Source organism: Balaenoptera physalus (assembly GCF_965194825.1).
Source record: "Balaenoptera physalus genome assembly, contig: HAP1_SCAFFOLD_367, whole genome shotgun sequence".
Lineage (NCBI taxonomy): Eukaryota > Metazoa > Chordata > Mammalia > Artiodactyla > Balaenopteridae > Balaenoptera > Balaenoptera physalus.
Window position 1 is genome coordinate 717,869 of NW_028126313.1, and position 22,825 is coordinate 740,693.

The 22,825-nt window shown below is 45.9% G+C and overlaps 3 long non-coding RNA genes across 3 annotated transcripts; all 3 read right to left on the reverse strand.

Moving 5' to 3' along the window:
• Positions 1-1,655: 1,655 nt before the first annotated feature.
• On the reverse strand, positions 1,656-2,382 carry LOC309653486. The gene is made up of 2 exons (XR_014259216.1): positions 2,148-2,382; positions 1,656-1,725 (listed from the first exon to the last, which is right to left on the reverse strand). It is a non-coding gene; the product is annotated as an uncharacterized lncRNA (long non-coding RNA).
• Positions 2,383-11,284: 8,902 nt separating this feature from the next.
• Positions 11,285-11,976, reverse strand: LOC309653488. Its single transcript, XR_014259218.1, has 2 exons — positions 11,777-11,976; positions 11,285-11,354 (listed from the first exon to the last, which is right to left on the reverse strand). It is a non-coding gene; the product is annotated as an uncharacterized lncRNA (long non-coding RNA).
• An 8,496-nt stretch (positions 11,977-20,472) lies between these two features.
• LOC309653487 lies at positions 20,473-21,255 on the reverse strand. The gene is made up of 2 exons (XR_014259217.1): positions 20,965-21,255; positions 20,473-20,542 (listed from the first exon to the last, which is right to left on the reverse strand). It is a non-coding gene; the product is annotated as an uncharacterized lncRNA (long non-coding RNA).
• Between the last annotated feature and the right edge of the window lie 1,570 nt (positions 21,256-22,825).

Here is a 22,825-nt window from a genome sequence, read left to right on the forward strand (position 1 = left end):
TCCTAATGTGATTTCTTTATAATGGGTGTGTTGCTTATCTTATCCTCGTGTCTAAACTCTTCTCCATGGCTGGACCCCAAATAATATTCCTTTACGTGCTAAGGGGTATCTAGAGAGTGGGATAGGTTTAATAACTACCCTAACACTAACGCGTACCCTAACCCTAACCTCTACCCTAGCCCTAATATGTACCCTAATCCTAACCCGTACCCTAAACCGAGCCCTAATCCTAACACTAACCCTAACCCTAACCCTAACCCATACCCTACGCCGTACCCGAAGCCCTCGCCGAACCCGTACCCTAAGCCGTACCCTAAGCTTAACCCTAAGCCTAACCCTAACCCTAGGCTACCCTTGAGTGCTTCTGCCTCCAATAGATTTCATAAGCACTAGTGTTTTAAGGAACAACTTAAAAAGAGAATCCTAATGTGATATCTTTATAATGGGTGTGTTCCTTATTTTATCCTCGTGTCTAAACTCTTCTCCATGGCAGGACCCCCAAATAATATTCCTTTATGTGCTAAGGGGTATCTAGAGAGTGGGATAGCTTTAATAACTACCCTAAACCTAATGCGTACCCTAACCCTAACCTCTACCCTAGCCCTAACACGTACCCTAATCCTAACCCGTACCCTAAACCGAGCCCTAACCCTAACACTAACCCTAACCCTAACCCTAACCCATACCCTACGCCGTACCCGAACCCCTCCCCGAACCCATAACCTAAGCCGTACCCTAAGTCTAACCCCAAGCCTAACCCTAACCCTAGGCTACCCTTGACTGCTTCTGCCTCCAATAGATTTCCTAAGCACTAGTGTTTTAAGGAACAGCTTAAAAAGAGAATCCTAATGTGATTTCTTTATAATGGGTGTGTTCCTTATCTTATCCTAGTGTCTAAAATCTTCTCCATGGCTGGACCTCCAAATAATATTCCTTTACGTGCTAAGGGGTATCTAGAGAGTGGGATAGGTTTAATAACTACCCTAACACTAACACGTACCCTAACCCTAACCCCTACCCTAACCCTAACACGTACTCTAATCCTAACCAATACCCTAAACCTAGCCCTAACCCTAGCACTAACCCTAATCCTAACCCTAACCCATACCCTACGCCGTACACGAAGCCCTCGCCGAACCCGTACCCTAAGCCGTACCCTAAGCCTAACCCTAAGCCTAACCCTAACCCTAGGCTACCCTTGAGTGCTTCTGCCTCCAATAGATTTCCTAAGCCCTAGTGTTTTAAGGAACAGCTTAAAAAGAGAATCCTAATGTGATTTCTTGATAATGGGTGTGTTCCTTATCTTATCCTAGTGTCTAAACTCTTCTCCATGGCTGGAACCCCAAATAATATTCCTTTACGTGCTAAGGGGTATCTAGAGTGTGGGATAGGTTTAATAACTACCCTAACCCTAACGCGTACCCTAACCCTAACCCATACCCTAACCCTAACACGTACCCTAATCCTAACCCGTACCCTAAACCGAGCCCTAAGCCTAACACTAACCCTAACCCTAACCCTAACCCATACCCTACGCCGTGCCCGAACCCCTCCCCGAACCCGTACCCTAAGCCGTACCCTAAGCCGTACCCTAAGCCTAACCCTAACCCTAGGCTACCCTTGAGTGCTTCTGCCTCCAATAGATTTCCTAAGCCCTAGTGTTTTAAGGAACAGCTTAAAAAGAGAATCCTAATGTGATTTCTTGATAATGGGTGTGTTCCTTATCTTATCCTAGTGTCTAAATTCTTCTCCATGGCTGGAACCCCAAATAATATTCCTTTACGTGCTAAGGGGTATCTAGAGAGTGGGATAGGTTTAATAACTCCCCTAACCCTAACGCGTACCCTAACCCTAACCCATACCCTAACCCTAACACGTACCCTAATCCTAACCCGTACCCTAAACCGAGCCCTAACCCTAACACTAACCCTAACCCTAACCCTAACCCATACCCTACGCCGTGCCCGAACCCCTCCCCGAACCCGTACCCTAAGCCGTACCCTAAGCCGTACCCTAAGCCTAACCCTAACCCTAGGCTACCCTTGAGTGCTTCTGCCTCCAATAGATTTCGTAAGCACTAGTGTTTTAAGGAACAGCTTAAAAAGAGAATCCTAATGTGATTTCTTTATAATGGGTGTGTTCCTTACCTTATCCTCGTGTCTAAACTCTTCTCCATCGCTGGACCCCCAAATAATATTCCTTTACGTGCTTAGGGGTATCTAGAGAGTGGGATAGGTTTAATAACTACCCTAACCCTAATGCGTACCTTAACCCTAACCCCTACCCTAACCCTAACACGTAACCTAATCCTAACCCGTACCCTAAACGGAGCCCTAACCCTAACCCTAACCCTAACCCATATCCTACGCTGTACCCGAACCCCTCCCCGAACCCGTACCCTAAGCCGTACCCTAAGCCTAACCCCAAGCCTAACCCTAACCCTAGGCTACCCTTGACTGCTTCTGCCTCCAATAGATTTCCTAAGCACTAGTGTTTTAAGGAACAGCTTAAAAAGAGAATCCTAATGTGATTTATTTATAATGTGTGTGTTCCTTATATTATCTTAGAGTCTAAGCTCTTCTCCATGGATGGACCCCCAAATAATATGGCTTTACCTGCTAAGGGGTATCTAGATAGTGTGATAGGTTTAATAACTACCCTAACCCTAACACGTACCCTAACCCTAACCCCTACCCTAACCCTAACACGTACCCTAATCCTAATCAATACCCTAAACCGAGCCCTAACCCTAACACTAACCCTAACCCTAACCCTAACCAATACCCTACACCGTACCTGAAGCCCTCCCCGAACCCGTACCCTAAGCCGTACCCTAAGCCGTTCCATAGCCTAAACCTAACACTAGGCTACCCCTGACTGCTTCTGCCTCCAATAGATTTCCTAAGCACTAGTGTTTTAAGGAACAGCTTAAAAAGAGAATCCTAATGTGATTTCTTTATAATGGGTGTGTTCCTTATCTTATCCTAGTGTCTAAACGCTTCTCCATGGCTGGACCCCCAAATAATATTCCTTTACGTGCTAAGGTGTATCTAGAGAGTGGGATAGGTTTAATAACTACCCTAACCCTAACGCCTACCCTAACCCTAACCCCTACCCTAACCTTAACGTGTACCCTAATCCTAACCCGTACCCTAAACCGATCCCTAACCCTAACACTAACCCTAAACCTAACCCTAACCCATACCCTACGCCGTGCCCGAACCCCTCACCGAACCCGTACCCTAATCCGTACCCTAACCCTAACCCTAAGCCTAACCCTAACCCTAGGCTACCCTTGACTGCTTCTGCCTCCAATAGATATCCTAAGCATTAGTGTTTTAAGGAACAGCTTAAAAAGAGAATCCTAATGTGATTTCTTTATAATGGGTGTGTTCCTTATCTTATCCTTGTGTCTAAACTCTTCTCCATGCCTGGACCCCCAAATAATATTACTTTATGTGCTAAGGGGTATCTAGAGAGTGGGATAGGTTTAATAACTACCCTAACCCTAACGCGTACCCTAACCCTAAGCCCTACCCTAACCATAACACGTACCCTAATCCTAACCCGTACCCTAAACCGAGCCCTATCCCTAACACTAACCCTAACCCTAACCCTAACCGATACACTACGCCGTACCCGAAGCCCTCACCGAACCCGTACCCTAAGCCGTTCCCTAAGCCTAACCCTAAGCCTAACCCTAACCCTAGGCTACCCTTGACTGCTTCTGCCTCCAATAGATTTCCTAAGCACTAGTGTTTTAAGAAACAGCTTAAAAAGAGAATCCTAATGTGATTTCTTTATAATGGGTGTGTTCCTTGTCTTATCCTAGTGTCTAAACTCTTCTCCATGGATGGACCCCCAAATAATATGGCTTTACCTGCTAAGGGGTATCTAGATAGTGGGATAGGTTTAATAACTACCCTAACCGTAATGCGTACCCTAACCCTAACCCCTACCCTAACCCTAACACGTACCCTAATCCTAACCCGTACCCTAAACCGAGCCCTAACCCTAACACTAACGCTAACCCTATCCCCAACCCATACCCTACGCCGTACCAGAAGCCCTCCCCGAACCCGTATCCGAAGCCGTACCCTAAGCCTAACCCTAAGCCTAACCCTAACCCTAGGCTACCCTTGACTGCTTCTGCCTACAATAGATTTCCTAAGCACTAGTGTTTTAAGAAACAGCTTAAAAAGAGAATCCTAATGTGATTTCTTTATAATGGGTGTGTTCCTTATCTTATCCTAGAGTCTAAACTCTTCTCCATGGCTGGACCCAGAAATAATATTCCTTTACGTGCTAAGGGGTATCTAGAGAGTGGGATAGGTTTAATAACTACCCTAACCCTAACGCGTACCCTAAACTTAACCCGTACTCTAACCCTAACACGTACCCTAATCCTATCCCGTAGCCTAAACGGAGCCCTAACCCTAACACTAACCCAAACCCTAACCCTAACACATACCCTCCGCCGTACACGAACCCCTCCCCGAACCCGTACCCTAAGCCGTACCCTAAGCCGTACCCTAAGCCTAACCCTAACCCTAGGCTACCCTTGACTGCTTCTACCTCCAATAGATTTCCTAAGCCCTAGTGTTTTAAGGAACAGCTTAAAAAGAGAATCCTAATGTGATTTCTTTATAATAGGTGTGTTCCTTATCTTATCCTCGTGTCTAAACTCTTCTCCATGGCTGGACCTCCAAATAATATACCTTTACGTGCTAAGGGGTATTTAGAGAGTGGGATAGCTTTAATAAGTACCCTAACACTAACGCGTACCCTAACCCTAACCCCTACCCTAACCCTAACACGTATCCTAATCCTAACCAATAGCCTAAACCGAGCCCTAACCCTAACACTAACCCTAAACCTAACCCTAACCCATTCCCTAAGCCGTACCCGGACCCCTCCCCGAACCCGTACCCTAAGCCGTACCCTAAGCCTAACCCTAAGCCTAACCCTAACCCTAGGCTACCCTTGACTGCTTCTGCCTCCAATAGATTTCCTAAGCACTAGTGTTTTAAGGAACAGCTTAAAAAGAGAATCCTAATGTGATTTCTTTATAATGGGTGTGTTCCTTATCTTATCCAATGTCTAAACTCTTCTCCATGGCTGGATCTCCGAATAATATTCCTTTATGTGCTAAGGGGTATCTAGAGAGTGGGATAGTTTTAATAACTACCCTAACACTAACGCGTACCCTAACCCTAACCCCTACCTTAACACTAACACGTACCCTAATCTTAACCAATACCCTAAACCGAGCCCTAACCCTAACCCTAACCCTAACCCTAACCCATACCCTACGCCGTACCAGAAGCCCTCCCCGAACCCGTACCCTAAGCCGTACCCTAATCCGTTCCATAGCCTAACCCTAACACTAGGCTACCCTTGACTGCTTCTGCCTCCAATAGATTTCCTAAGCACTAGTGTTTTAAGGAACTGCTTAAAAAGAGAATCCTAATGTGATTTCTTTATAATGGGTGTGTTCCTTAACTTATCCTAGTGTCTAAACTCTTCTCCATGGGTGGACCTCCAAATAATATTCCTTTTCGTGCTAAGGGGTATGTAGAGAGTGGGATAGGTTTAATAACTACCCTAACACTAACGTGTACCCTAACCCTAACCTGTACCCTAATCCTAACCAATACCCTAAACTGAACCCTAACCCTAACACTAACCCTAACCCTAACCCATACCCTACGCCGTACCCGAAGCTCTCCCCGAACCCATACCCTAAGCCGTACCCTAAGCCGTACCCTAAGCCTAACCCTAACCCTAGGCTACCCTTGACTGCTTCTGCCTCCAATAGATTTCCTAAGCACTAGTGTTTTAAGGAACAGCTTAAAAAGGGAATCCTAATGTGATTTCTTTATAATCGGTGTGTTCCATAACTTATCCTAGTGTCTAAACTCTTCTCCATGGCTGAACCCCCAAATAATATTCCTTTACGTGCTAAGGGGTATCTAGAGAGTGGGATAGGTTTAATAACTACCCTAACCCTAACGCGTACCCTAACCCTAACCCCTACCCTAACCCTAACACGTACCCTAATCCTAATCAATACCCTAAACCGAGCCCTAACCCTAACACTAACCCTAACCCTAACCCTAACCCATACCCTACGCCGTACCCGAAGCCCTCGCCGAACCCGTACCCTAAGCCTTACCCTAAGCCTAACCCTAAGCCTAACCCTAACCCTAGGCTACCCTTGAGTGCTTCTGCCTCCAATAGATTTCCTAAGCCCTAGTGTTTTAAGGAACAGCTTAAAAAGAGAATCCTAATGTGATTTCTTGATAATGGGTGTGTTCCTTATCTTATCCTAGTGTCTAAACTCTTCTCCATGGCTGGAACCCCAAATAATATTCCTTTACGTGCTAAGGGGTATCTAGAGAGTGGGATAGGTTTAATAACTACCCTAACCCTAACGCGTACCCTAACCCTAACCCATACCCTAACCCTAACACGTACCCTAATCCTAACCCGTCCCCTAAACCGAGCCCTAACCCTAACACTAACCCTAACCCTAACCCTAACCCATACCCTACGCCGTACCCGAACCCCTCCCCGAACCCGTAACCTAAGCCGTACCCTAAGTCTAACCCCAAGCCTAACCCTAACCCTAGGCTACCCTTGACTGCTTCTGCCTCCAATAGATTTCCTAAGCACTAGTGTTTTAAGGAACAGCTTAAAAAGAGAATCCTAATGTGATTTCTTGATAATGGGTGTGTTCCTTATCTTATCCTAGTGTCTAAACGCTTCTCCATGGCTGGACCCCCAAATAATATTCCTTTACGTGCTAAGGTGTATCTAGAGAGTGGGATAGGTTTAATAACTACCCTAACCCTAACGCCTACCCTAACCCTAACCCCTACCCTAACCTTAACGTGTACCCTAATCCTAACCTGTACCCTAAACCGATCCCTAACCCTAACACTAACCCTAAACCTAACCCTAACCCATACCCTACGCCGTGCCCGAACCCCTCACCGAACCCGTACCCTAATCCGTACCCTAACCCTAACCCTAAGCCTAACCCTAACCCTAGGCTACCCTTGACTGCTTCTGCCTCCAATAGATATCCTAAGCATTAGTGTTTTAAGGAACAGCTTAAAAAGAGAATCCTAATGTGATTTCTTTATAATGGGTGTGTTCCTTATCTTATCCTTGTGTCTAAACTCTTCTCCATGCCTGGACCCCCAAATAATATTACTTTATGTGCTAAGGGGTATCTAGAGAGTGGGATAGGTTTAATAACTACCCTAACCCTAACGCGTACCCTAACCCTAAGCCCTACCCTAACCATAACACGTACCCTAATCCTAACCCGTACCCTAAACCGAGCCCTATCCCTAACACTAACCCTAACCCTAACCCTAACCGATACACTACGCCGTACCCGAAGCCCTCACCGAACCCGTACCCTAAGCCGTTCCCTAAGCCTAACCCTAAGCCTAACCCTAACCCTAGGCTACCCTTGACTGCTTCTGCCTCCAATAGATTTCCTAAGCACTAGTGTTTTAAGAAACAGCTTAAAAAGAGAATCCTAATGTGATTTCTTTATAATGGGTGTGTTCCTTGTCTTATCCTAGTGTCTAAACTCTTCTCCATGGATGGACCCCCAAATAATATGGCTTTACCTGCTAAGGGGTATCTAGATAGTGGGATAGGTTTAATAACTACCCTAACCGTAATGCGTACCCTAACCCTAACCCCTACCCTAACCCTAACACGTACCCTAATCCTAACCCGTACCCTAAACCGAGCCCTAACCCTAACACTAACGCTAACCCTATCCCCAACCCATACCCTACGCCGTACCAGAAGCCCTCCCCGAACCCGTATCCGAAGCCGTACCCTAAGCCTAACCCTAAGCCTAACCCTAACCCTAGGCTACCCTTGACTGCTTCTGCCTACAATAGATTTCCTAAGCACTAGTGTTTTAAGAAACAGCTTAAAAAGAGAATCCTAATGTGATTTCTTTATAATGGGTGTGTTCCTTATCTTATCCTAGAGTCTAAACTCTTCTCCATGGCTGGACCCAGAAATAATATTCCTTTACGTGCTAAGGGGTATCTAGAGAGTGGGATAGGTTTAATAACTACCCTAACCCTAACGCGTACCCTAAACTTAACCCGTACTCTAACCCTAACACGTACCCTAATCCTATCCCGTAGCCTAAACGGAGCCCTAACCCTAACACTAACCCAAACCCTAACCCTAACACATACCCTCCGCCGTACACGAACCCCTCCCCGAACCCGTACCCTAAGCCGTACCCTAAGCCGTACCCTAAGCCTAACCCTAACCCTAGGCTACCCTTGACTGCTTCTACCTCCAATAGATTTCCTAAGCCCTAGTGTTTTAAGGAACAGCTTAAAAAGAGAATCCTAATGTGATTTCTTTATAATAGGTGTGTTCCTTATCTTATCCTCGTGTCTAAACTCTTCTCCATGGCTGGACCTCCAAATAATATACCTTTACGTGCTAAGGGGTATTTAGAGAGTGGGATAGCTTTAATAAGTACCCTAACACTAACGCGTACCCTAACCCTAACCCCTACCCTAACCCTAACACGTATCCTAATCCTAACCAATAGCCTAAACCGAGCCCTAACCCTAACACTAACCCTAAACCTAACCCTAACCCATTCCCTAAGCCGTACCCGGACCCCTCCCCGAACCCGTACCCTAAGCCGTACCCTAAGCCTAACCCTAAGCCTAACCCTAACCCTAGGCTACCCTTGACTGCTTCTGCCTCCAATAGATTTCCTAAGCACTAGTGTTTTAAGGAACAGCTTAAAAAGAGAATCCTAATGTGATTTCTTTATAATGGGTGTGTTCCTTATCTTATCCAATGTCTAAACTCTTCTCCATGGCTGGATCTCCGAATAATATTCCTTTATGTGCTAAGGGGTATCTAGAGAGTGGGATAGTTTTAATAACTACCCTAACACTAACGCGTACCCTAACCCTAACCCCTACCTTAACACTAACACGTACCCTAATCTTAACCAATACCCTAAACCGAGCCCTAACCCTAACCCTAACCCTAACCCTAACCCATACCCTACGCCGTACCAGAAGCCCTCCCCGAACCCGTACCCTAAGCCGTACCCTAATCCGTTCCATAGCCTAACCCTAACACTAGGCTACCCTTGACTGCTTCTGCCTCCAATAGATTTCCTAAGCACTAGTGTTTTAAGGAACTGCTTAAAAAGAGAATCCTAATGTGATTTCTTTATAATGGGTGTGTTCCTTAACTTATCCTAGTGTCTAAACTCTTCTCCATGGGTGGACCTCCAAATAATATTCCTTTTCGTGCTAAGGGGTATGTAGAGAGTGGGATAGGTTTAATAACTACCCTAACACTAACGTGTACCCTAACCCTAACCTGTACCCTAATCCTAACCAATACCCTAAACTGAACCCTAACCCTAACACTAACCCTAACCCTAACCCATACCCTACGCCGTACCCGAAGCTCTCCCCGAACCCATACCCTAAGCCGTACCCTAAGCCGTACCCTAAGCCTAACCCTAACCCTAGGCTACCCTTGACTGCTTCTGCCTCCAATAGATTTCCTAAGCACTAGTGTTTTAAGGAACAGCTTAAAAAGGGAATCCTAATGTGATTTCTTTATAATCGGTGTGTTCCATAACTTATCCTAGTGTCTAAACTCTTCTCCATGGCTGAACCCCCAAATAATATTCCTTTACGTGCTAAGGGGTATCTAGAGAGTGGGATAGGTTTAATAACTACCCTAACCCTAACGCGTACCCTAACCCTAACCCCTACCCTAACCCTAACACGTACCCTAATCCTAATCAATACCCTAAACCGAGCCCTAACCCTAACACTAACCCTAACCCTAACCCTAACCCATACCCTACGCCGTACCCGAAGCCCTCGCCGAACCCGTACCCTAAGCCTTACCCTAAGCCTAACCCTAAGCCTAACCCTAACCCTAGGCTACCCTTGAGTGCTTCTGCCTCCAATAGATTTCCTAAGCCCTAGTGTTTTAAGGAACAGCTTAAAAAGAGAATCCTAATGTGATTTCTTGATAATGGGTGTGTTCCTTATCTTATCCTAGTGTCTAAACTCTTCTCCATGGCTGGAACCCCAAATAATATTCCTTTACGTGCTAAGGGGTATCTAGAGAGTGGGATAGGTTTAATAACTACCCTAACCCTAACGCGTACCCTAACCCTAACCCATACCCTAACCCTAACACGTACCCTAATCCTAACCCGTCCCCTAAACCGAGCCCTAACCCTAACACTAACCCTAACCCTAACCCTAACCCATACCCTACGCCGTACCCGAACCCCTCCCCGAACCCGTAACCTAAGCCGTACCCTAAGTCTAACCCCAAGCCTAACCCTAACCCTAGGCTACCCTTGACTGCTTCTGCCTCCAATAGATTTCCTAAGCACTAGTGTTTTAAGGAACAGCTTAAAAAGAGAATCCTAATGTGATTTCTTGATAATGGGTGTGTTCCTTATCTTATCCTAGTGTCTAAAATCTTCTCCATGGCTGGACCTCCAAATAATATTCCTTTACGTGCTAAGGGGTATCTAGAGAGTGGGATAGGTTTAATAACTACCCTAACACTAACACGTACCCTAACCCTAACCTCTACCCTAACCCTAACACGTACTCTAATCCTAACCAATACCCTAAACCTAGCCCTAACCCTAGCACTAACCCTAACCCTAACCCTAACCCATACCCTACGCCGTACACGAAGCCCTCGCCGAACCCGTACCCTAAGCCGTACCCTAAGCCTAACCCTAAGCCTAACCCTAACCCTAGGCTACCCTTGAGTGCTTCTGCCTCCAATAGATTTCCTAAGCCCTAGTGTTTTAAGGAACAGCTTAAAAAGAGAATCCTAATGTGATTTCTTGATAATGGGTGTGTTCCTTATCTTATCCTAGTGTCTAAACTCTTCTCCATGGCTGGAACCCCAAATAATATTCCTTTACGTGCTAAGGGGTATCTAGAGTGTGGGATAGGTTTAATAACTACCCTAACCCTAACGCGTACCCTAACCCTAACCCATACCCTAACCCTAACACGTACCCTAATCCTAACCCGTACCCTAAACCGAGCCCTAAGCCTAACACTAACCCTAACCCTAACCCTAACCCATACCCTACGCCGTGCCCGAACCCCTCCCCGAACCCGTACCCTAAGCCGTACCCTAAGCCGTACCCTAAGCCTAACCCTAACCCTAGGCTACCCTTGAGTGCTTCTGCCTCCAATAGATTTCCTAAGCCCTAGTGTTTTAAGGAACAGCTTAAAAAGAGAATCCTAATGTGATTTCTTGATAATGGGTGTGTTCCTTATCTTATCCTAGTGTCTAAATTCTTCTCCATGGCTGGAACCCCAAATAATATTCCTTTACGTGCTAAGGGGTATCTAGAGAGTGGGATAGGTTTAATAACTCCCCTAACCCTAACGCGTACCCTAACCCTAACCCATACCCTAACCCTAACACGTACCCTAATCCTAACCCGTACCCTAAACCGAGCCCTAACCCTAACACTAACCCTAACCCTAACCCTAACCCATACCCTACGCCGTGCCCGAACCCCTCCCCGAACCCGTACCCTAAGCCGTACCCTAAGCCGTACCCTAAGCCTAACCCTAACCCTAGGCTACCCTTGAGTGCTTCTGCCTCCAATAGATTTCGTAAGCACTAGTGTTTTAAGGAACAGCTTAAAAAGAGAATCCTAATGTGATTTCTTTATAATGGGTGTGTTCCTTACCTTATCCTCGTGTCTAAACTCTTCTCCATCGCTGGACCCCCAAATAATATTCCTTTACGTGCTTAGGGGTATCTAGAGAGTGGGATAGGTTTAATAACTACCCTAACCCTAATGCGTACCTTAACCCTAACCCCTACCCTAACCCTAACACGTAACCTAATCCTAACCCGTACCCTAAACGGAGCCCTAACCCTAACCCTAACCCTAACCCATATCCTACGCTGTACCCGAACCCCTCCCCGAACCCGTACCCTAAGCCGTACCCTAAGCCTAACCCCAAGCCTAACCCTAACCCTAGGCTACCCTTGACTGCTTCTGCCTCCAATAGATTTCCTAAGCACTAGTGTTTTAAGGAACAGCTTAAAAAGAGAATCCTAATGTGATTTATTTATAATGTGTGTGTTCCTTATATTATCTTAGAGTCTAAGCTCTTCTCCATGGATGGACCCCCAAATAATATGGCTTTACCTGCTAAGGGGTATCTAGATAGTGTGATAGGTTTAATAACTACCCTAACCCTAACACGTACCCTAACCCTAACCCCTACCCTAACCCTAACACGTACCCTAATCCTAATCAATACCCTAAACCGAGCCCTAACCCTAACACTAACACTAACCCTAACCCTAACCAATACCCTACACCGTACCTGAAGCCCTCCCCGAACCCGTACCCTAAGCCGTACCCTAAGCCGTTCCATAGCCTAAACCTAACACTAGGCTACCCCTGACTGCTTCTGCCTCCAATAGATTTCCTAAGCACTAGTGTTTTAAGGAACAGCTTAAAAAGAGAATCCTAATGTGATTTCTTTATAATGGGTGTGTTCCTTATCTTATCCTAGTGTCTAAACGCTTCTCCATGGCTGGACCCCCAAATAATATTCCTTTACGTGCTAAGGTGTATCTAGAGAGTGGGATAGGTTTAATAACTACCCTAACCCTAACGCCTACCCTAACCCTAACCCCTACCCTAACCCTAACGTGTACCCTAATCCTAACCCGTACCCTAAACCGATCCCTAACCCTAACACTAACCCTAAACCTAACCCTAACCCATACCCTACGCCGTGCCCGAACCCCTCACCGAACCCGTACCCTAATCCGTACCCTAACCCTAACCCTAAGCCTAACCCTAACCCTAGGCTACCCTTGACTGCTTCTGCCTCCAATAGATATCCTAAGCATTAGTGTTTTAAGGAACAGCTTAAAAAGAGAATCCTAATGTGATTTCTTTATAATGGGTGTGTTCCTTATCTTATTCTTGTGTCTAAACTCTTCTCCATGCCTGGACCCCCAAATAATATTACTTTATGTGCTAAGGGGTATCTAGAGAGTGGGATAGGTTTAATAACTACCCTAACCCTAACGCGTACCCTAACCCTAACCCCTACCCTAACCATAACACGTACCCTAATCCTAACCCGTACCCTAAACCGAGCCCTAACCCTAACACTAACCCTAACCCTAACCCTAACCGATACACTACGCCGTACCCGAAGCCCTCACCGAACCCGTACCCTAAGCCGTACCCTAAGCCTAACCCTAAGCCTAACCCTAACCCTAGGCTACCCTTGACTGCTTCTGCCTCCAATAGATTTCCTAAGCACTAGTGTTTTAAGAAACAGCTTAAAAAGAGAATCCTAATGTGATTTCTTTATAATGGGTGTGTTCCTTGTCTTATCCTAGTGTCTAAACTCTTCTCCATGGATGGACCCCCAAATAATATGGCTTTACCTGCTAAGGGGTATCTAGATAGTGGGATAGGTTTAATAACTACCCTAACCGTAATGCGTACCCTAACCCTAACCCCTACCCTAACCCTAACACGTACCCTAATCCTAACCCGTACCCTAAACCGAGCCCTAACCCTAACACTAACGCTAACCCTATCCCCAACCCATACCCTACGCCGTACCAGAAGCCCTCCCCGAACCCGTATCCGAAGCCGTACCCTAAGCCTAACCCTAAGCCTAACCCTAACCCTAGGCTACCCTTGACTGCTTCTGCCTACAATAGATTTCCTAAGCACTAGTGTTTTAAGAAACAGCTTAAAAAGAGAATCCTAATGTGATTTCTTTATAATGGGTGTGTTCCTTATCTTATCCTAGAGTCTAAACTCTTCTCCATGGCTGGACCCAGAAATAATATTCCTTTACGTGCTAAGGGGTATCTAGAGAGTGGGATAGGTTTAATAACTACCCTAACCCTAACGCGTACCCTAACCTTAACCCGTACTCTAACCCTAACACGTACCCTAATCCTATCCCGTAGCCTAAACGGAGCCCTAACCCTAACACTAACCCAAACCCTAACCCTAACCCATACCCTCCGCCGTACACGAACCCCTCCCCGAACCCGTACCCTAAGCCGTACCCTAAGCCGTACCCTAAGCCTAACCCTAACCCTAGGCTACCCTTGACTGCTTCTACCTCCAATAGATTTCCTAAGCCCTAGTGTTTTAAGGAACAGCTTAAAAAGAGAATCCTAATGTGATTTCTTTATAATAGGTGTGTTCCTTATCTTATCCTCGTGTCTAAACTCTTCTCCATGGCTGGACCTCCAAATAATATACCTTTACGTGCTAAGGGGTATTTAGAGAGTGGGATAGCTTTAATAAGTACCCTAACACTAACGCGTACCCTAACCCTAACCCCTACCCTAACCCTAACACGTACCCTAATCCTAACCAATAGCCTAAACCGAGCCCTAACCCTAACACTAACCCTAAACCTAACCCTAACCCATTCCCTACGCCGTACCCGGACCCCTCCCCGAACCCGTACCCTAAGCCGTACCCTAAGCCTAACCCTAAGCCTAACCCTAACCCTAGGCTACCCTTGACTGCTTCTGCCTCCAATAGATTTCCTAAGCACTAGTGTTTTAAGGAACAGCTTAAAAAGAGAATCCTAATGTGATTTCTTTATAATGGGTGTGTTCCTTATCTTATCCAATGTCTAAACTCTTCTCCATGGCTGGATCTCCGAATAATATTCCTTTATGTGCTAAGGGGTATCTAGAGAGTGGGATAGTTTTAATAACTACCCTAACACTAACGCGTACCCTAACCCTAACCCCTACCTTAACACTAACACGTACCCTAATCTTAACCAATACCCTAAACCGAGCCCTAACCCTAACCCTAACCCTAACCCTAACCCATACCCTACGCCGTACCAGAAGCCCTCCCCGAACCCGTACCCTAAGCCGTACCCTAATCCGTTCCATAGCCTAACCCTAACACTAGGCTACCCTTGACTGCTTCTGCCTCCAATAGATTTCCTAAGCACTAGTGTTTTAAGGAACTGCTTAAAAAGAGAATCCTAATGTGATTTCTTTATAATGGGTGTGTTCCTTAACTTATCCTAGTGTCTAAACTCTTCTCCATGGGTGGACCTCCAAATAATATTCCTTTTCGTGCTAAGGGGTATCTAGAGAGTGGGATAGGTTTAATAACTACCCTAACACTAACGTGTACCCTAACCCTAACCTGTACCCTAATCCTAACCAATACCCTAAACTGAACCCTAACCCTAACACTAACCCTAACCCTAACCCATACCCTACGCCGTACCCGAAGCCCTCCCCGAACCCATACCCTAAGCCGTACCCTAAGCCGTACCCTAAGCCTAACCCTAACCCTAGGCTACCCTTGACTGCTTCTGCCTCCAATAGATTTCCTAAGCACTAGTGTTTTAAGGAACAGCTTAAAAAGGGAATCCTAATGTGATTTCTTTATAATCGGTGTGTTCCATAACTTATCCTAGTGTCTAAACTCTTCTCCATGGCTGAACCCCCAAATAATATTCCTTTACGTGCTAAGGGGTATCTAGAGAGTGGGATAGGTTTAATAACTACCCTAACCCTAACGCGTACCCTAACCCTAACCCCTACCCTAACCATAACACGTACCCTAATCCTAACCCGTACCCTAAACCGAGCCCTAACTCTAACACTAACCCTAACCCTAACCCTAACCGATACACTACGCCGTACCCGAAGCCCTCACCGAACCCGTACCCTAAGCCTAACCCTAAGCCTAACCATAACCCTAGGCTACCCTTGACTGCTTATGCCTCCAATAGATTTCTTAAGCACTAGTGTTTTAAGGAACAGCTTAAAAAGAGAATCTTAATGTGATTTCTTTATAATGGGTGTGTTCCTTGTCTTATCCTAGTGTCTAAACTCTTCTCCATGGATGGACCCCCAAATAATATGGCTTTACCTGCTAAGGGGTATCTAGATAGTGGGATAGGTTTAATAAGTACCCTAACCGTAATGCGTACCCTAACCCTAACCCCTACCCTAACCCTAACACGTACCCTAATCCTAACCCGTACCCTAAACCGAGCCCTAACCCTAACACTAACCCTAACCCTAACCCCAACCCATACCCTACGCCGTACCAGAAGCCCTCCCCGAACCCGTACCCGAAGCCGTACCCTAAGCCTAACCCTAAGCCTAACCCTAACCCTAGGCTACCCTTGACTGCTTCTGCCTACAATAGATTTCCTAAGCACTAGTGTTTTAAGGAACAGCTTAAAAAGAGAATCCTAATGTGATTTCTTTATAATGGTGTGTTCCTTATCTTATCCTAGTGTCTAAACTCTTCTCCATGGCTGGACCCAGAAATAATATTCCTTTACGTGCTAAGGGGTATCTAGAGAGTGGGATAGGTTTAATAACTACCCTAACCCTAACGCGTACCCTAACCTTAACCCTTACTCTAACCCTAACACGTACCCTAATCCTATCCCGTAGCCTAAACGGAGCCCTAACCCTAACACTAACCCAAACCCTAACCCTAACCCATACCCTCCGCCGTACACGAACCCCTCCCCGAACCCGTACCCTAAGCCGTACCCTACGCCGTACCCTAAGCCTAACCCTAACCCTAGGCTACCCTTGACTGCTTCTACCACCAATAGATTTCCTAAGCACTAGTGTTTTAAGGAACAGCTTAAAAAGAGAATCCTAATGTGATTTCTTTATAATAGGTGTGTTCCTTATCTTATCCTCGTGTCTAAACTCTTCTCCATGGCTGGACCTCCAAATAATATACCTTTACGTGCTAAGGGGTATTTAGAGAGTGGGATAGCTTTAATAAGTACCCTAACACTAACGCGTACCCTAACCCTAACCCCTACCCTAACCCTAACACGTACCCTAATCCTAACCAATACCCTAAACCGAGCCCTAACCCTAACACTAACCTTAAACCTAACCCTAACCCATTCCCTACGCCGTACGCGGACCCCTCCCCGAACCCGTACCCTAAGCCGTACCCTAAGCCTAACCCTAAGCCTAACCCTAACCCTAGGCTACCCTTGACTGCTTCTGCCTCCAATAGATTTCCTAAGCACTACTGTTTTAAGGAACAGCTTAAAAAGAGAATCCTAATGTGATTTCATTATAATGGGTGTGTTCCTTATCTTATCCTAGTGTCTAAACTCTTTTCCATGGCTGGATCTCCGAATAATATTCCTTTATGTGCTAAGGGGTATCTAGAGAGTGGGATAGTTTTAATAACTACCCTAACACTAACGCGTACCCTAACCCTAACCCCTACCTTAACACTAACACGTACCCTAATCTTAACCAATACCCTAAACCGAGCCCTAACCCTAACACTAACCCTAACCCTAACCCTAACCCATACCCTACGCCGTACCCGAAGCCCTCCCCGAACCCGTACCCTAAGCCGTACCCTAAGCCGTTCCATAGCCTAACCCTAACACTAGGCTACCCTTGACTGCTTCTGCCTCCAATAGATTTCCTAAGCACTAGTGTTTTAAGGAACAGCTTAAAAAGAGAATCCTAATGTGATTTCTTTATAATGGGTGTGTTCCTTATCTTATCCTAGTGTCTAAACTCTTCTCCATGGGTGGACCTCCAAATAATATTCCTTTACGTGCTAAGGGGTATCTAGAGAGTGGGATAGGTTTAATAACTACCCTAACACTAACGTGTACCCTAACCCTAACCTGTACCCTAATCCTAACCAATACCCTAAACTGAACCCTAACCCTAACACTAACCCTAACCCTAACCCATACCCTACGCCGTACCCGAAGCCCTCCCCGAACCCATACCCTAAGCCGTACCCTAAGCCGTACCCTAAGCCTAACCCTAACCCTAGGCTACCCTTGACTGCTTCTGCCTCCAATAGATTTCCTAAGCACTAGTGTTTTAAGGAACAGCTTAAAAAGGGAATCCTAATGTGATTTCTTTATAATCGGTGTGTTCCATAACTTATCCTAGTGTCTAAACTCTTCTCCATGGCTGAACCCCCAAATAATATTCCTTTACGTGCTAAAGGGTATCTAGAGAGTGGGATAGGTTTAATAACTACCCTAACCCTAACGCGTACCCTAACCCTAACCCCTACCCTAACCATAACACGTACCCTAAATCTAACCCGTACCCTAAACCGAGCCCTAACTCTAACACTAACCCTAACCCTAACCCTAACTGATACACTACGCCGTACCCGAAACCCTCACCGAACCCGTACCCTAAGCCTAACCCTAAGCCTAACTCTAACCCTAGGCTACCCTTGACTGCTTATGCCTCCAATAGATTTCTTAAGCACTAGTGTTTTAAGGAACAGCTTAAAAAGAGAATCTTAATGTGATTTCTTTATAATGGGTGTGTTCCTTGTCTTATCCTAGTGTCTAAACTCTTCTCCATGGATGGACCCCCAAATAATATGGCTTTACCTGCTAAGGGGTATCTAGATAGTGGGATAGGTTTAATAAGTACCCTAACCGTAATGCGTACCCTAACCCTAACCCCTACCCTAACCCTAACACGTACCCTAATCCTAACCCGTACCCTAAACCGAGCCCTAACCCTAACACTAACCCTAACCCTAACCCCAACCCATACCATACGCCGTACCAGAAGCCCTCCCCGAACCCGTACCCGAAGCCGTACCCTAAGCCTAACCCTAAGCCTAACCCTAACCCTAGGCTACCCTTGACTGCTTCTGCCTACAATAGATTTCCTAAGCACTAGTGTTTTAAGGAACAGCTTAAAAAGAGAATCCTAATGTGATTTCTTTATAATGGTGTGTTCCTTATCTTATCCTAGTGTCTAAACTCTTCTCCATGGCTGGACCCAGAAATAATATTCCTTTACGTGCTAAGGGGTATCTAGAGAGTGGGATAGGTTTAATAACTACCCTAACCCTAACGCGTACCCTAACCTTAACCCGTACTCTAACCCTAACACGTACCCTAATCCTATCCCGTAGCCTAAACGGAGCCCTAACCCTAACACTAACCCAAACCCTAACCCTAACCCATACCCTCCGCCGTACACGAACCCCTCCCCGAACCCGTTCCCTAAGCCGTACCCTAAGCCGTACCCTAAGCCTAACCCTAACCCTAGGCTACCCTTGACTGCTTCTACCACCAATAGATTTCCTAAGCACTAGTGTTTTAAGGAACAGCTTAAAAAGAGAATCCTAATGTGATTTCTTTATAATAGGTGTGTTCCTTATCTTATCCTGGTGTCAAAACTCTTCTCCATGTCTGCACCCCCAAATAATATTCCTTTACGTGCTAAGGGGTATCTAGAGAGTGGGATAGGTTTAATAACTACCCTAACCCTAACGCGTACCCTAACCCTAACCTCTACCCTAGCCCTAACACGTACCCTAATCCTAACCCGTACCCTAAACCGAGCCCTAACCCTAACACTAACCCTAACCCTAACCCTAACCCATACCCTACGCCGTACCCGAACCCCTCCCCGAACCCGTAACCTAAGCCGTACCCTAAGTCTAACCCCAAGCCTAACCCTAACCCTAGGCTACCCTTGACTGCTTCTGCCTCCAATAGATTTCCTAAGCACTAGTGTTTTAAGGAACAGCTTAAAAAGAGAATCCTAATGTGATTTCTTGATAATGGGTGTGTTCCTTATCTTATCCTAGTGTCTAAAATCTTCTCCATGGCTGGACCTCCAAATAATATTCCTTTACGTGCTAAGGGGTATCTAGAGAGTGGGATAGGTTTAATAACTACCCTAACACTAACACGTACCCTAACCCTAACCTCTACCCTAACCCTAACACGTACTCTAATCCTAACCAATACCCTAAACCTAGCCCTAACCCTAGCACTAACCCTAACCCTAACCCTAACCCATACCCTACGCCGTACACGAAGCCCTCGCCGAACCCGTACCCTAAGCCGTACCCTAAGCCTAACCCTAAGCCTAACCCTAACCCTAGGCTACCCTTGAGTGCTTCTGCCTCCAATAGATTTCCTAAGCCCTAGTGTTTTAAGGAACAGCTTAAAAAGAGAATCCTAATGTGATTTCTTGATAATGGGTGTGTTCCTTATCTTATCCTAGTGTCTAAACTCTTCTCCATGGCTGGAACCCCAAATAATATTCCTTTACGTGCTAAGGGGTATCTAGAGTGTGGGATAGGTTTAATAACTACCCTAACCCTAACGCGTACCCTAACCCTAACCCATACCCTAACCCTAACACGTACCCTAATCCTAACCCGTACCCTAAACCGAGCCCTAAGCCTAACACTAACCCTAACCCTAACCCTAACCCATACCCTACGCCGTGCCCGAACCCCTCCCCGAACCCGTACCCTAAGCCGTACCCTAAGCCGTACCCTAAGCCTAACCCTAACCCTAGGCTACCCTTGAGTGCTTCTGCCTCCAATAGATTTCCTAAGCCCTAGTGTTTTAAGGAACAGCTTAAAAAGAGAATCCTAATGTGATTTCTTGATAATGGGTGTGTTCCTTATCTTATCCTAGTGTCTAAATTCTTCTCCATGGCTGGAACCCCAAATAATATTCCTTTACGTGCTAAGGGGTATCTAGAGAGTGGGATAGGTTTAATAACTCCCCTAACCCTAACGCGTACCCTAACCCTAACCCATACCCTAACCCTAACACGTACCCTAATCCTAACCCGTACCCTAAACCGAGCCCTAACCCTAACACTAACCCTAACCCTAACCCTAACCCATACCCTACGCCGTGCCCGAACCCCTCCCCGAACCCGTACCCTAAGCAGTACCCTAAGCCGTACCCTAAGCCTAACCCTAACCCTAGGCTACCCTTGAGTGCTTCTGCCTCCAATAGATTTCGTAAGCACTAGTGTTTTAAGGAACAGCTTAAAAAGAGAATCCTAATGTGATTTCTTTATAATGGGTGTGTTCCTTACCTTATCCTCGTGTCTAAACTCTTCTCCATCGCTGGACCCCCAAATAATATTCCTTTACGTGCTTAGGGGTATCTAGAGAGTGGGATAGGTTTAATAACTACCCTAACCCTAATGCGTACCTTAACCCTAACCCCTACCCTAACCCTAACACGTAACCTAATCCTAACCCGTACCCTAAACGGAGCCCTAACCCTAACCCTAACCCTAACCCATATCCTACGCTGTACCCGAACCCCTCCCCGAACCCGTACCCTAAGCCGTACCCTAAGCCTAACCCCAAGCCTAACCCTAACCCTAGGCTACCCTTGACTGCTTCTGCCTCCAATAGATTTCCTAAGAACTAGTGTTTTAAGGAACAGCTTAAAAAGAGAATCCTAATGTGATTTATTTATAATGTGTGTGTTCCTTATATTATCTTAGAGTCTAAGCTCTTCTCCATGGATGGACCCCCAAATAATATGGCTTTACCTGCTAAGGGGTATCTAGATAGTGTGATAGGTTTAATAACTACCCTAACCCTAACACGTACCCTAACCCTAACCCCTACCCTAACCCTAACACGTACCCTAATCCTAATCAATACCCTAAACCGAGCCCTAACCCTAACACTAACCCTAACCCTAACCCTAACCAATACCCTACACCGTACCTGAAGCCCTCCCCGAACCCGTACCCTAAGCCGTACCCTAAGCCGTTCCATAGCCTAAACCTAACACTAGGCTACCCCTGACTGCTTCTGCCTCCAATAGATTTCCTAAGCACTAGTGTTTTAAGGAACAGCTTAAAAAGAGAATCCTAATGTGATTTCTTTATAATGGGTGTGTTCCTTATCTTATCCTAGTGTCTAAACGCTTCTCCATGGCTGGACCCCCAAATAATATTCCTTTACGTGCTAAGGTGTATCTAGAGAGTGGGATAGGTTTAATAACTACCCTAACCCTAACGCCTACCCTAACCCTAACCCCTACCCTAACCCTAACGTGTACCCTAATCCTAACCCGTACCCTAAACCGATCCCTAACCCTAACACTAACCCTAAACCTAACCCTAACCCATACCCTACGCCGTGCCCGAACCCCTCACCGAACCCGTACCCTAATCCGTACCCTAACCCTAACCCTAAGCCTAACCCTAACCCTAGGCTACCCTTGACTGCTTCTGCCTCCAATAGATATCCTAAGCATTAGTGTTTTAAGGAACAGCTTAAAAAGAGAATCCTAATGTGATTTCTTTATAATGGGTGTGTTCCTTATCTTATTCTTGTGTCTAAACTCTTCTCCATGCCAGGACCCCCAAATAATATTACTTTATGTGCTAAGGGGTATCTAGAGAGTGGGATAGGTTTAATAACTACCCTAACCCTAACGCGTACCCTAACCCTAACCCCTACCCTAACCATAACACGTACCCTAATCCTAACCCGTACCCTAAACCGAGCCCTAACCCTAACACTAACCCTAACCCTAACCCTAACCGATACACTACGCCGTACCCGAAGCCCTCACCGAACCCGTACCCTAAGCCGTACCCTAAGCCTAACCCTAAGCCTAACCCTAACCCTAGGCTACCCTTGACTGCTTCTGCCTCCAATAGATTTCCTAAGCACTAGTGTTTTAAGAAACAGCTTAAAAAGAGAATCCTAATGTGATTTCTTTATAATGGGTGTGTTCCTTGTCTTATCCTAGTGTCTAAACTCTTCTCCATGGATGGACCCCCAAATAATATGGCTTTACCTGCTAAGGGGTATCTAGATAGTGGGATAGGTTTAATAACTACCCTAACCGTAATGCGTACCCTAACCCTAACCCCTACCCTAACCCTAACACGTACCCTAATCCTAACCCGTACCCTAAACCGAGCC